This window comes from Bubalus bubalis, chromosome 1 (genome assembly GCF_019923935.1).
Source record: "Bubalus bubalis isolate 160015118507 breed Murrah chromosome 1, NDDB_SH_1, whole genome shotgun sequence".
NCBI lineage: Eukaryota > Metazoa > Chordata > Mammalia > Artiodactyla > Bovidae > Bubalus > Bubalus bubalis.
Genome location: NC_059157.1, coordinates 192,940,058 through 192,956,279, shown reverse-complemented (window position 1 = coordinate 192,956,279; position 16,222 = coordinate 192,940,058). Strand labels below are relative to the sequence as shown.

The following is a 16,222-nucleotide window of genomic DNA, read 5'->3' as shown; positions in this document are numbered from 1 at the left end:
AGCTGGCTGAAATTTGCCAAGGCCACCATGTTAATTTCTGCAGTGTTGAAGCAGCACTACAGACCGAAATCACCAGATGTGTCTGTATTTCTAGTGAAGAGTCTCTCAGTTGAAACATGGAAAGCAACTTCTTTTTTTTTTTTTTTAAATTTTATTTTATTTTTAAACTTTACATAATTGCATTAGTTTTGCCAAATATCCAAATGAATCCGCCACAGGTATACATGTGTTCCCCATCCTGAACCCTCCTCCCTCCTCCCTCCCCATTCCATCCCTCTGGGTCATCCCAGTGCACCAGCCCCAAGCATCCAGTATCGTGCATCGAACCTGGACTGGCAACTCGTTTCATAAATGATATTTTACATGTTTCAATGCCATTCTCCCAAATCTTCCCACCCTCTCCCTCTCTCTCAGAGTCCATAAGACTGTTCTATACATCAGTGTCTCTTTTGCTGTCTCGTACGCAGGGTTATTGTTACCATCTTTCTAAATTCCATATATATGCGTTAGTATACTGTATTGGTGTTTTTCTTTCTGGCTTACTTCACTCTGTATAATAGGCTCCAGTTTCATCCACCTCATTAGAACTGATTCAAATGTATTCTTTTTAATGGCTGAGTAATACTCCATTGTGTATATGTACCACAGCTTTCTTATCCATTCATCTGCTGATGGGCATCTAGGTTGCTTCTGTGTCCTGGCTATTATAAACAGTGCTGCGATGAACATTGGGGTACAAGTGTCTCTTTCCCTTTTGGTTTCCTCAGTGTGTATGCCCAGCAGTGGGATTGCTGGATCATAAGGCAGTTCTATTTCCAGTTTTTTAAGGAATCTCCACACTGTTCTCCACAGTGGCTGTACTAGTTTGCATTCCCACCAACAGTGTAAGAGGGTTCCCTTTTCTCCACACCCTCTCCAGCATTTATTACTTGTAGACTTTTGGATCGCAGCCATTCTGACTGGCGTGAAATGGTACCTCATAGTGGTTTTGATTTGCATTTCTCTGATAATGAGTGATGCTGAGCATCTTTTCATGTGTTTGTTAGCCATCTGGATGTCTTCTTTGGAGAAATGTCTATTTAGTTCTTTGGCCCATTTTTTGATTGGGTCATTTATTTTTCTGGAGTTGAGCTGTAGGAGTTGCTTGTATATTCTCGAGATTAGTTGTTTGTCAGTTACTTCATTTGCTATTATCTTCTCCCATTCTGAAGGCTGTCTTTTCACCTTGCTAATAGTTTCCTTTGATGTGCAGAAGCTTTTAAGGTTAATTAGGTCCCATTTGTTTATTTTTGCTTTTATTTCCAATATTCTGGGAGGTGGGTCATAGAGGATCCTGCTGTGATGTATGTCAGAGAGTGTTTTGCCTATGTTCTCCTCTAGGAGTTTTATAGTTTCTGGTCTTACGTTGAGATCTTTAATCCATTTTGAGTTTATTTTTGTGTATGGTGTTAGAAAGTGTTCTAGTTTCATTCTTTTACAAGTGGTTGACCAGATTTCCCAGCACCACTTGTTAAAGAGATTGTCTTTAATCCATTGTATATTCTTGCCTCCTTTGTCAAAGATAAGGTGTCCATATGTGCGTGGATTTATCTCTGGGCTTTCTATTTTGTTCCATTGATCTATATTTCTGTCTTTGTGCCAGTATCATACTGTCTTGATAACTGTGGCTTTGTAGTAGAGCCTGAAGTCAGGTAGGTTGATTCCTCCAGTTCCATTGTTCTTTCTCAAGATCGCTTTGGCTATTCGAGGTTTTTTGTATTTCCATACAAATTGTGAAATTATTTGTTCTAGCTCTGTGAAGAATGCTGTTGGTAGCTTGATAGGGATTGCATTGAATCTATAGATTGCTTTGGGTAGTATACTCATTTTCACTATATTGATTCTTCCAATCCATGAACATGGTATATTTCTCCATCTGTTAGTGTCCTCTTTGATTTCTTTCACCAGTGTTTTATAGTTTTCTATATATAGGTCTTTAGTTTCTTTAGGTAGATATATTCCTAAGTATTTTATTCTTTCCGTTGCAATGGTGAATGGAATTGTTTCCTTAATTTCTCTTTCTGTTTTCTCATTATTAGTGTATAGGAATGCAAGGGATTTCTGTGTGTTGATTTTATATCCTGCAACTTTACTATAGTCATTGATTAGTTCTAGTAATTTTCTGGTGGAGTCTTTAGGGTTTTCTATGTAGAGGATCATGTCATCTGCAAACAGTGAGAGTTTTACTTCTTCTTTTCCAATTTGGATTCCTTTTATTTCTTTTTCTGCTCTGATTGCTGTGGCCAAAACTTCCAAAACTATGTTGAATAGTAATGGTGAAAGTGGGCACCCTTGTCTTGTTCCTGACTTTAGAGGAAATGCTTTCAATTTTTCACCATTGAGGATAACGTTTGCTGTGGGTTTGTCATATACAGCTTTTATTATGTTGAGGTATGTTCCTTCTATTCCTGCTTTCTGGAGAGTTTTGATCATAAATGGATGTTGAATTTTGTCAAAGGCTTTCTCTGCATCTGTTGAGATAATCATAGGGTTTTTATTTTTCAATTTGTTAATGTGGTGTATTACATTGATTGATTTGCGGATATTGAAGAATCCTTGCATCCCTGGGATAAAGCCCACTTGGTCATGGTGTATGATCTTTTTAATGTGTTTGTGGATTCTGATTGCTAGAATTTTGTTAAGGATTTTTGCATCTATGTTCATCAGTGATATTGGCCTGTAGTTTTCTTTTTTTGTGGGATCTTTGTCAGGTTTTGGTATTAGGGTGATGGTGGCCTCATAGAATGAGTTTGGAAGTTTACCAACCTCTGCAATTTTCTGGAAGAGTTTGAGCAGGATAGGTGTTAGCTCTTCTCTAAATTTTTGGTAGAATTCAGCTGTGAAACCGTCTGGACCTGGGCTTTTGTTTGCTGGAAGATTTTTGATTACAGTTTCAATTTCCGTGCTTGTGATGGGTCTGTTAAGATTTTCTATTTCTTCCTGATCGAGTTTTGGAAAGTTGTACTTTTCTAAGAATTTGTCCATTTCTTCCACGTTGTCCATTTTATTGGCATATAATTGTTGATAGTACTCTCTTATGATCCTTTGTATTTCTGTGTTGTCTGTTGTGATCTCTCCATTTTCATTTCTAATTTTATTGATTTGATTTTTCTCCCTTTGTTTCTTGATGAGTCTGGCTAATGGTTTGTCAATTTTATTTATCCTTTCAAAAAACCAGCTTTTGGTTTTGTTGATTTTTGCTATGATCTCTTTTGTTTCTTTTGCATTTATTTCTGCTCTAAGTTTTAAGATTTCTTTCCTTCTACTAACCCTGGGGTTCTTCATTTCTTCCTTTTCTAGTTGCTTTAGGTGTAGAGTTAGGTTATTTATTTGACTTTTTTCTTGTTTCTTGAGGTGTGCCTGTATTGCTATGAACTTTCCCCTTAGGACTGCTTTTACCGTGTCCCACAGGTTTTGGGTTGTTGTGTTTTCATTTTCATTCGTTTCTATGCAAATTTTGATTTCTTTTTTGATTTCTTCTGTGATTTGTTGGTTATTCAGCAGCGTGTTGTTCAGCCTCCATATGTTGGATTTTTTAATAGTTTTTCTCCTGTAATTGAGATCTAATCTTACTGCATTGTGGTCAGAAAAGATGCTTGGAATGATTTCTATTTTTTTGAATTTACCAAGGCTAGCTTTATGGCCCAGGTTGTGATCTATCCTGGAGAAGGTTCCATGTGCGCTTGAGAAAAAGGTGAAATTCATTGTTTTGGGATGAAATGTCCTATAGATATCAATTAGGTCTAACTGGTCTATTGTATCGTTTAAAGTTTGTGTTTCCTTGTTAATTTTCTGTTTAGTTGATCTATCCATAGGTGTGAGTGGGGTGGAAAGCAACTTCTTAAAGAACCTGTGTGCTGTGTTCAGTTGTGTCTGACTCTGGGCTGTCACCCACTAGGATTCTCTGTCCGTCGAAATTTTTAGGCAAAAATACCTAAGACTATCCTTGCACTAACTGTCCTGGAGTGAAGCTCTTTTCTTACTCCTCTGCTCAAGGGCGTGCATACTCCTTTGTTGTTGTTTAGTTGCTAAATTGCTTTTCGACACCATGGACTATAGCCCGCCAGGCGAGCATATTGGAGTAGATTGCATTTGCTTCTTTGGGAATCTACCTGGCCCAGGGATTGAACTGATGTCTCCTGCATTGGCAGGAAGATTCTTTATCACTGAGCCACCTGGGAAGCAGTGCATTCTCCTTCAGTCAGTCAATCAGTTCAGTTCAGTCATTCAGTCGTGTCCAACTCTTTGCGACCCCGTGGACTGCAGCACGCCAGGCCTTTCTGTCCATCACCAACTCCCGGAGCCTACTGAAACTCATGTCTGTTGAGTTGGTGATGCCATCCAATCATCTCATCCTCTGTCATCCCCTTTTCCTCGTGATCTTTCCCAGCATCAGGGTCCTTTCCAATGAGTCGGTTCTTCGCATCAGGTGGCCAAAGTATTGGAGTTTCAGCTTCAGCATCAGTCTTTCCAATGAATATTCAGGACTGATTTCCTTTAGGATTGACTGGCTTGATCTCCTTGCAGTCCAAGGGACTCTCAAGAGTCTTCTCCAACACCACAGTTCAAAAGCATCAATTCTTTGGCAATCAGCTTTCTTTTTTAAAAAAATTAATTAATTTATTTTAATTGGAGGCTAATTACTTTATGATATTGTAGTGGTTTTTGCCATACATTGACATGAGTCAGCCATGGGTGTACATGTGTCCCCCATCCTGAACCCCTTCCCACTTTCCTCCCCATCCCATCCCTCAGGGTTGTCCCAGTGCATTGGCTTTGAGTGCCCTATTTCATGCATCTAACTTGGACTGGTCATCTATTTCACATATGATAATATACATGTTTCATTGCTATTCTCTCAAATCATCCCCCCCTAGCCTTCTCCCACAGAATCTAAAAGTCTATTCATTATGTCTGTGTCTCTTTTGCTGTCTTGCATATAAGGTCATCGTTACCATCTTTCTAAATTCCATATATATGTGTTAGTATACTGTATTGGTATTGTATACTGTATTATACTGTATATAGGTTAGTATACTGTATCAACTTACTTTACTCTGTATAATAGGCTCCAGCTTCATCCACTTCATTAGAACTGATTCAAATGCATTCTTTTTGATGGCTGAGTAATATTCCATTGTATATATGTACCACAGCTTTCTTATCCATTCATCTGCCAATGGACATCTAGGTTTCTTCCATGTCCTGGCTATTGTAAACAGTGCTGCAATGAACATTGGGGTACACATGTCTCTTTCAAAATTCTGGTTTTGTCAATGTGTATGCCCAGCAGTGGGATTGCTGGGTCATAAGGCAGTTCTATTTCCAGTTTTTTAAGGAATCTCCACACTGTTGTCCATAGTGGCTGTACTAGTTTGAATTCCCACCAATGATGTTAGAGGGTTCCCTTTTCTCCACACTCTCCAGCATTTATTGCTTGTAGACTTTTTGATCGCAGCCATTCTGACTGGTGTGACATGGTACCTCATTGTGGTTTTGATTTGCATTTCTCTGATAATGAGTGATGTTGAGCATCTTTTCATATGTTTGTTAGCCATCTGTATGTCTTCTTTGGAGAAATGTCTATTTAGTTCTTTGGCCCATTTTTTTGATTGGGTTGTTTATTTTTCTGGTATCGAGCTGCATGAAGATCATTTTTGTAGTTATTCTGTGTATTCTTGCCACCTATTCTTGGTATCTTCTGCTTCTGTTAGGTCCATACCATTTCTGTCTTTTATTGTGCCCATTTCTGCATGAAATATTCCCTTGGTATCTCTAATTTTCTTGAAGAAATCTCTAGTTTTTCCTATTCTTTTGTTTTCCTCTATTTGTTTGCATTGATCACTGAGGAAGGCTTTCTTATTTTTCCTTGGTATTCCTTGGAACTCTGCATTCAGAGGGATAGATTTTTCCTTTTCTCCTTTGCCTTTCGCTTCTCTTTTTTTCTCAGCTATTTGAAAGACCTCCTCAGGCAACCATTTTGCCTTTTTGCATTTCTTTTTCTTGGGGATGGTTTTGATCACTGCCTGCTGTGCAATGTCATGAACTTCTGTCCATAGTTCTTCAGGCACTCTGTCTATCAGATCTAATCCCTTGAATCTATTTGTCACTTCCACTGTATAATCATGAGGGATTTGATTTAGGTCATACCTGAATGATCTAATGATTTTCCCTATTTTCTTTCATTTAAGTCTGAGTTTTGTAATAAGGAGTTCATGATCTAAACTACGGTTAGCTCCCAGTCTTGTTTTTGCTGACTGTATGCTCCTTGCTGCTGCTGCCGCTGCTAAGTCACTTCAGTTGTGTGCGACTCTGTGCGACCCCATAGACGGCAGCCCACCAGGCTCCCCCGTCCCTGGGACTCGCTCCTTACTGACTACCAAACATATGCCTGCTCTTCAGGAAGCAGTCAAGGCCTTTAACCACATGCTCCATCTCTCCTGTCCCAGTGTGTGCTATTTCTCCCCCTGGACACATGCCATGTCAAGCTTTGCCTGAACATGCCCCATCCTTCCTCAGTTTCCCACCTTTGCTTACATTGTTTTTGGCACCCTGAATCAATTCCCATCATTTCCTCCTAAGTGTACCTCTTCTTTGTTGGCTCATCTCATATGCTGCCTCCTTTCCTGATTTCTCCCAACTAGAATGTACTTTCCTTTCTATTGTACAGCCTCATCCTACTATTATCTTTCCTGTCTTACGACATATAATATGATTTTTGAGGGATAATGTTTTTAGACTATTAGCAACCCCTGAGTATCCATGGAGGGTGGAGATCCTTAAGATCTTATCCAGCATCCTTAAGATCACCAGTCCAAGTTAGATGCATAAGACAAGGATCTTATCCACCTGTGAGGCTCCAGCAATGCCTAGCACTGTGCTTGGGGTACAGCGGCTGCTCAGCGACTCCTACGGGTGTTGAACTGCCTCGCTGCCCCCACCTCATCATCCTTATACTGCAAGGGGGTGGGCTGCGCGTGCAGGTGCCGGGAGGAGGTCGGGGGCGGGGGAGCGGTCTGTGTTGCTTTCCAAACATTAATGTCCACAGACAGCTCTAAGTGCTGTCTACCTTTGGCTCAGAGTCAGATATAATAAAACAAAATCAGCCGTTACGACTAATGCTTTTTAACTTTTGTTGTAAGACTCACAAAAGACGCTTGCTATCCCTGACTGGTGTCAGATACAATAAATATAATTAATCTCTGGAAACACATAGATGGAATTACTTAAGTCATGGCTTAATTCGTTTCCAATCTTCTGACTCTCCCAGGCCTAGAGCAGACCACGTGGCCCTCTGCTGCAGGAGGCCCCTCAAACAAGCTCTTCACCCAGGTTTGGCAGTATGGATGGTGACTCTTTCTGGGCCTTTTCAACTTGAAGGTGGAAAACACTGGGCTCTCCATATCCATCTCTTGGGGAATCACTGATAAAAAGGTTATCTTTCATTGAGAGGTGACTTCTCTTTTCATCTCTGACTGTGTTTTCACATCGAATAGAGTCAAGAAAGGACTTTGCACCCACTTCCCTGAGTGCAAAGTCAATGAGACCACAGTTCTAGAGGTGAGTGGCAGTGAGCTCTTTCTCCCAACTTAGCGTCACCAAAGAACTCCTTGCCACGAGTCATCACGTCTTTGGAACTACTGCCTTGGAAAAATTGCTGATTTTTATGAGTTGCTGCTGCTGCTGCTAAGTTGCTTCAGTCATGTCCGACTCTGTGCGACCCCATAGATGGAAGCCCACTAGGCTCCCCTGTCCCTGGGATTCTCTAGGCAAGAACACTGGAGTGGGTTGCCATTTCCTTCTCTAATGCATGAAAGTGAAAAGTGAAAGTGAAGTCGCTCAGTTCTGTCTGACTCTTCGCAACCCCATGGACTGCAGCCCACCAGGCTCCTCCGTCCATAGGCTTTTCTAGGCAAAAGTACTGGAGTGGGCTGCCAGGCATCCTTAGTGTTCATCCAGTCCAAGAGCCCCATTTGGCAAAAAAGAAACCAAGGCTTGATGAGCTGCCCTGTCTTGCTGGGGGCCTCATCATGGTGGAGGGTCAGCAACTGGGTATGAACCATCTCTGCTAGGATTTTTACCTCATGTGCTCGGACACTGAGTCATGTCTAACTCTTTGTGACCCCAGGAACTGTAGCCTTATCAGGCTCCTCTGTCCATGGGATTCTCCAGGCAGGAACACTGGAGTCGGTTGCCATTTCCTCCTATAGGAGATCTTCCTGACCCAGGGATCAAACCCACATCTCTTATGTTTCCTGCATTGGCAGATGGATTCTTTACCACTAAGGCCACCCGGGAAGCTCAAGGGTTTTTCTCAAATATTCTTCCAGGTGAGATTCTTTTTATTATTTCATAGATTCCATGATGGAAAGATTTGGTCAACAAGACAATGCAGTCCTTTCATCTACTGAACCAGTATTCAAGGCTACTATAGGTCAGGCACTTTCTGTGTACTAGAAATATGATGATGCATAAACACACACAACACTTGCCCTGGTGAATCTCCCAGTTACTGGGTCAATCAGATACTAGACAGGACACTCGGGGAACTTTGATGCATGTTGGAAAGGGGGAGTGTAGGGTTCCTGAACCTCTAAGCAAAGGGCAGGACTTGGCTAGAGGAATCTGAACTAATCTAAGTAGAAAGGCCTGGGGTTCAGTGAGAGCTTTCTCTCTGGTTTCTCTCAAGTCCATGCCACGTCTGCTGTGTGCATATTCAGCTGTGTCTGACTTTTTGTGACCCCGTGGACTGTAACCCACCAGACTCCTCTGTCCTCGGGATTCTCCAGGTAAGAATACTGGAGTGGGTTGCCATTTCCTCCTCCAGGGGATCTTCCTGGCTCAGGGATTGAACCCACATCTCCTGTGACTTCTGCATTGCAGGCAGATTCTTTACCCACTGAGCCACCTGGGAAGCCCTTACTCTAGATACCTTCATAGCCATGCTCTGAGTCTCTCTCCAGCTTCATCTTACCTGCCTGCATGCTAACATACACCTCAGCATTCTTCTTCTGTTCTTTGCCCAAGCTTTTCTTTATTTTCACATCTTTGCACATCCTGTCGCTTTACTGGAAATGTGAACTGCTTCCAGATCCACTCATAGTTTAGGATTCAGCTTTCAACTTGACCCTCCTGGACTGTTTTGGTTAATTCTCCTATAAGATATCATGGGCTTCCCAGGTGGCGCTAGTGGTTAAGAACCCACAATCCAATGCAGGAGATGCAGGTTTGATCCCTGGGCCGGGAAAATCCCCTGGAGGAGGGCATGGAAACCCACTCCAGTATTCTTGCCTGAAGAATCCTATGGGAAGAGGAAGCTGGTGGGCTACAGTCTATGCATTCTTATGGAGTCGGACACAACTGAAGTGACTTAGCACATAAGGTATCATACCTTCTCATGTATGTTTCCGCTGGACTTAATAGACATTTGTGTACTTGTGTATTTGGTTATCTGTGTTCTTTGCTAGCCTGAGAGCCTCCTGTGGGGGTCAGAGGGATGTCTTATTTGTCTCAGTATGCCTCACAGAGTCTGGAACTTGTTAGTTACTCCCAAAACATGTTTGTTGTAACAGCAGGTAAAGAAATATAGCTTGACTCCAGCCTGGTTCTCCTTTATGCCTCCTTATTTTCTATTCCTCTAACCATCTACCCATCCTTCTATAAATCCATCAGATATTTTTGGGAATCTGCTCTGAGCTTGGCCATGAGCTTCCGTGTAGTCCAGCAGCAGAGTTCGATAGGCAATTAGATAAGATAGCTTAGCAGGGTTCTTGATGTTATAGGAGTTGAAAAAAGTGCTCCAGAGCTTTAAGGGAGGGTGGGTCCTTATTTTTCATCTGGGGTAATCTGGGAAGTCTTCACCAAGGTGGTGTTGTCTGAGTCTTGGAAAATGAAGAGATTTGCCCGGTAGGGAAAAGGGGTAGGAAGGGGTTTGCATTGGAGGCAGAAAAAGTCCCTGAGTTGTGGAGAGTAAGAAGTTCAGTGTTCATGAGTGGAGGGTGTGTACCTGTGGAGGGTGTGGGAGTCAGGACAGGGACGGATGTGTGGGAAGGAGAGAGGAGAATGAAGGCCTCGTGGAAAACACTCTTGCCTCTATAAACAATATGAGCTTTATTGTGTAAGCCCTGGGGATCCTACTGAGGTTTTTCAGCAGGGAAATAGCCTCTGTTTTATAGGAAGCTGATGGTACCTCCCTGGGGCCATCATAAGAGAAATTCTAGAGATAACGAAGGCAGACCCTACAAGAGGGTTTTCAGTGCTGGTCTGCCATGTGGCCCCCTGTTCCTCAGCTGCCTTCTCTTATAGCACCCCCTGATCTGGGGACACAGACCATTGCTAGTGCAGGACTGAGATCACTGCAGGAGGAAAGAAGACAAGGTTATGGGGGTGACCGGCTCTTTGGCAAGTATTTGTCACCTTTGCCTCCGAAGGAATGGCATTTTGGAAGGATAGTGATTGCCAGCCCTTTATGTTACTGATTAGGCACCTCATTTCCCTTAATAATTCTTATTAGCTAGAGAATTTATCATTTGGCACTGACTTGAAAATATGCTTCCCAAGTCGTATTTCAGAGCCAATGAAAGGATTCATTCTTCCTGGACTCTTCTTGTTGTTATAACAACAATGTTTAATCTCTGCTGACTGATTGGAAGAGGCCATTGAACTTGACAGTAGCAATTACGGAACCGAACGTCTACATCAGGGCACTCACGAGCCATCCAAGTGCCTTCAGCTGCGTAATGAACAAGGCCAGCTAAAATTCTACAGCCTTGTAATAATATTTACTCGGAAAACTCACAATGGGACTAAAGTTTCTATCACTCTGCTGACATCAAGGAATCTTAAACTTCCTTTTTGATGGGGAGGTTTATGGGGGCCATGCTTTGGCAGCCAAAACACAATTTCTCCAGCAGATGGACTACTAAGGACTGATGTTGGATTAGAGATCATCTGTGCAATTGTTTCTAAACTTGTTTGAATTACAGAATCTGCTGGGGAGCCTAGAAATTTCTGGATTCCTGAGCTCCACCTCTGGGAACCTGCACATTGTCTATATATTAAACACCCAGGTTATTTTTCCAGCTGTGGAGACTGCTGATCTCCTATTGAGGATACGGAGGGCTGTAAGATTGAAGCCCCTTGGGAGATTAAACCAATCCAGGAGTGTTCTCAGTCTCTCTGAGTGGGAGAGATGGATTTTAGGGACTCCCAGGGAACACTCCTATTAATGAAATGCTTTTGTTAAAAAAAACTCTCTGTTTTGACTTTATGGGAGGTGCCTTAACAGTGTTTCTAAGACTGGATCCTCTAAGATCCCTTCTAGGAATTCTCTCGGGTACTTGTTAAAAATGCAGATTCCTGGGATCACCTATGGACCCACTGCATCAAAAGCTCTGAGGATGGGGCTCAAGGAATCTGTATTTAAATAAGCCCCTCAGGTGTTCCTGATGCATGTTAAAGTTTGAGAGCCACCCGATTTTATCTGCTTTTGTGTCACTAGGCCCCTCCCTGTTTGTGGTGGATACTCAGTGCCAATTGTTGACTTCGTGGGAGCTGAAGTGTGCAAACCGGGACACATCCAGTGCTCCAGTGTGCGTTCCTTGTGCCATTTGACTGTTGATAGCCCACTCTTGAGATGCTCTTTGTGCTCATGATTTCCATGTCCATCCCCCTTTCTCTGTATAATCCTTTGTCTTGCTAGATCATCCTTGGACTTACTTCTTTCTTGGTCTCCTCTTCTTCCCTCTGCCTCTCCTGAGAAAGAAACATCTTCTCATTTATTTATTTATTTAGGCTGTACTGAATGGCATGCAGGATCTTAGTTCCCATATTACTTTAGTGACAAAGGTCTGTCTAGTCAAAGCTATGGTTTTTCCAGTGGTCATGTATGGATGTGAGAGTTGGACTATAAAGAAAGCTGAGCGCTGAAGAATTGACACTTTTGAACTGTGGTATTGGAGAAGACTCTTGAGAGTCCCTTGGACTGCAAGGAGATCCAACTAGTCCATCCTAAAGGAAATCAGTCCTGAATATTCATTGGAAGGACTGATGCTGAAGCCGAAACTCCAATACTTTGGCCACCTGATGCAAAGAACTGACTCCCTGGAAAAGACCCTGATGCTGGGAAAGATTGAAGGCAGGAGGAGAAGAGGATGACAGAGGATGAGATGGTTGGATGGCGTCACTGACTCATTGGCCATGAGTTTGAGCAAACTCCGGGAGTTGGTGATGGACAGGGAGGCCTGGCAGGCTGCAGTCCATGGGGTCACAGTCAGACACGACTGAGCGACTGAACTGAACTGAACTGAATGGTATGCAGGATCTTAGTTCCCTGACTGGGGATTGAACCTGTGCCCCTGTAGGGGAAGCACAGTGTCCTAACCACTGGACTGCCAGGAAAGTCCCCTCACACACCTTCTCTTGATTTCTTTACACAGCATTGATGATTTCTGAATGCCTTTCACCAGTCCAGATCCCTACAGGGATGAATGCCATTCATCCAGTTACCACCCCAGACTCTTCCCATTCACTGTATCTCCAACTATGAACAAACCCTGCTGATTTGGGTTACTAAATATACCTGAGTCAGTTACATCTCAATAAAACTGGAAAAATGTACCTGAAATCTACTGTCTCTTTTTTTCTTTTTTATGCCACTAACTTACCCTTGACTTTCATCATCTCTTCTTTGGGTCTAATGATATCTTTTCTAAGCTAATCTTCCTGCCAGTCTTGTCCTCCCTAATCCACCAAAAGCATTGTCTCCAGAGTGATCTTTTAAACATCTGGCCACAGCACTCCTTGTGATTAAAACTCTTCAGAAATTCTGCCTTGCCTATAGGAGGAGAGTCCCTTCGATAGCAAAGAGATCAAAACAGTCCATCCTAAAGGAAATCAACCCTGAATATTCATTGGAAGGACTGATGTTGAAGCTGAAGCTCCAATACTTTGACCACCTGATGTGAAGAACTGACTCACTGGAGAAGACCCTGATGTTGGGAAAGACTGAAGGCAGGAGGAGAAGGGGATGACAGAGGATGAGATGGTTGGATGGCATCACTGACCCAATGGACATGAATTTGAGCAAACTCCAGGAGATAGTAAGGACAGAGAAGTCTGGTGTGCTGTAGTTCATGAGGTCACAAAAACTTAGCGGACAAGACTTAGCCACTGAGCAACAACAGGAGGAATCCCTAACTCCTCAGTGGACTGCTCAAGGTCTTCTTCCAAGCTCTGTCTGTTTCTCCACTTGGCATCCATTCATCACTTCCCTCCTCTTTCCCTAGGACTTTACATTCTAGCTATCCTGAGTTCCTCTGCTTCCTGGTGCCTGGAGGCATTTTTAGAGGAAATTCCCAATACCTGGTATGCCTTTCTGTCATTATATCCTCTCTCCCCATCTATCCACCACTGATTCCCTAAACATCCTTCTAGATGTAACTCTGCCCCTCTGAAACCTTGGTTGACCCTCAAGCAAGGGTGTGGCCCCCACCGCGTGCACCATCCTACTCCATCCCCACCTCCTCATAAATTGTGTTCACCATCCCCACCTCATCATAAATCTGTATTCCCCAACCCCACCTCCATCATAAATCTGTGTGTGCATGCCTACTGTCCCTCCTGTCTTGATCCATCTATTACACCCAGTGCTGAGAAATGCGGCTGGTTCTTAGTAGATCTTTAATGAACACTTCTTGGGTGAATGAACAGATGAATTATTCACAGCATCTGACTTTTAGAACCATATATCATGTAAAAATCTATACCTATATTTTAGCCATTCTTCCCATTTATGAAACACATGTCAGGAGTTCATGTGCTGGCAGTAGAGTTCATAAAAATAACTATGCATTCTGATTAATTGACTCATATTACCTAATTAATTTACCCATTAAGAGGTCAGCCAGAATCTGGGCATGAAGCAAATATACTGTGGCATGGATCAACATTACAACCAAGTCCCTTAAGAAGTTGATAGGAAGGGGTTTTAAAAAACAACCAAGGTTACTAGGCATTACTTCATCTTTTGCAACATTTTTTTAAAAAACCAAAGGAAACCATATTTCATCCTGGTAAGGAAGAAACATGCTAATAATGGAAAACAAAATTATTCCAATATTTTAGCTAACATCACAGTGTCAACTGTGAGAAGAAGTCTGAGATGCCCAATTGGGTCTGTATTTTCTGGGTCTTTCTTTCATCCACTTATAGAATGCCTTGAGTTTCCAGACCCAAAGAAAGGCAAAGAAGAGTGTTGGGGGGTGAGACAGGGATGTAGGATGAAGGAAGCAACACATCAGAGATGCATCCTGGGAAATAATCAGGTTTGAGAACAGCATGTTTAGAATACGTGAACATGTACCGACTTGTCCTTTAGGCCAGACACGGGGTTTTGCATCTTACGTAACCTGTGCGTGTGTGCATGCTAAGTCGCTTTAGTCATGTTGACTCTTTGCAACCCCATGGACTGTAGCCTGCCAGGGTCCTCTACCCATGGGCTTTCTCCAGGCAAGAATACTGGAGTGGGCTGCCATGCCCTCCTTGAGGGGATCTTCTAATTCACTCCTCCACCCTGTGAAGCTATGACAAATTTCTCAATTTTACAGATGTGGGAGCTATTAACTGATTCTTGGCAGCTAAGGAAGTAGCTGGGGAATTAGCCAACACTCACCTGATCAACTTCCTTGTTAAGATTCAGGGGTGATGGTGGTTGGCTTGCCTGAACTCAGCGGGAAGGGCTGCCCTTCGAAATTCCTCTGTCCTCCTGTCTCCCAATAGACTGTCCCTTGATTCCCTCAGGACTCATGTCCATCTCTTGGGTTCTTCCTCCTGTGCAGATGGGACAGGTGGCTGTATTGGCCTGCAGAGCTTCCCAGACCGACACAGTGACACTCTCTTTGTAGAAAGGCTCGTTTTCCACAAACCTCTCTGTCAAGTTCACGGCAGGAGAACTGTGTGTGGCGTCTGACCTTGAAATGCCCCCTTGCCTCTGATGCTGCTGGGTCTGGACAGGTGTGACTTCCGTGACATTGAGGCTGGTATTAGAGTGATGGGGGTGTTAGGATAGTAGGGGACCAGGGGGTCAGTTCGTCTAATTGCCCAGATGAAGACAGCGGGTCCCTGGGAGGTGAACTTGCTTGTCCAAAGTCATGACAGCATGAGTGTGGAAGGTGAGTTCCAGAACACACCAGCAGACAGGAATTGTTGTTTTTATTGATTGGTGCCTAATTCAGTGATGCTCTTGCTATGCCCCTGGTCTGCACTTCTGCTTTGAAGTTGAGTTGTTTTCTATGCTTTCAGGATGACGTTTTCACAGACAGGTTCTGAGCCTCTTTCTTAATCATTTCTCCCTCCTCCCAGGTCTTTTCGCCTTTTCCACAGCACCTTCCACCCCTGTGCTCATCAAACACAGCTCATAATTTTTCTCCTTTGCTGAAGCTATTTTCCTCACCCAAACACCCTCCTCTCCTCTCCTCTGTCTGTGTTTTGATCATTATTAAGACTCTGCTGCTAAGTTGCTGCTAAGTCACTTCAGTCGTGTCTGACTCTGTGCGACCCTATAGACGGCAGCCCACCAGGCTCCCCCGTCCCTGGGATTCTCCAGGCAAGAATACTGGAGTGGGTTGCCATTTCCTTCTCCAAGGCATGAAAGTGAAAAGTGAAAGTGAAGTCGCTCAGTCGTGTCTGACTCTTCGCGACCCCATGGACTGCAGCCTACCAGGCTCCTCTGTCCATGGGATTTTCCAGGCAAGAGTACTGGAGTGGGGTGCCGTTGCCTTCTCCTAATAATAAGACTCAGACTACTTTATTTTTATTTGGCTCCACAGCTCAGTTTGTGGAATCTTAGTTCCCTCACTAGGGATCAAACCCAGGCCCCAGCAGTGGAAGTGCAGAGTCCTAACCACTGGACCACCAGGGAATTCCAAAGAATGATGCCACTTTTTGTTTTTAATTGAGACTGTTCTTTTTTATTTATTTACTGGCTAAGCTGGGTGTTCAGTGCTACTCGGGATTTTCTCTAGTTGTGGAAAGTGGGGGCTTGTCTCTAGGCATAGTTCATGGGCTTCTTACTGCAGTGAGAGGGCTTAGTAGCTGCGATTCCTGGGCTCTAGAGCACAGGCTCAGTACTTGTGGTGTGTGTGCTTAGTTGCTCCAAGGCATGTGGGATCTTCCCGGACCAGGG

At 43.3% G+C, this 16,222-nt stretch overlaps 1 non-coding gene across 1 annotated transcript; it reads right to left on the bottom strand.

The window, feature by feature from the left end:
* Positions 1-15,886: 15,886 nt before the first annotated feature.
* Positions 15,887-15,958, bottom strand: TRNAG-UCC. The gene has a single exon. It is a non-coding gene; the product is annotated as a tRNA-Gly (tRNA).
* Positions 15,959-16,222: the final 264 nt, after the last annotated feature.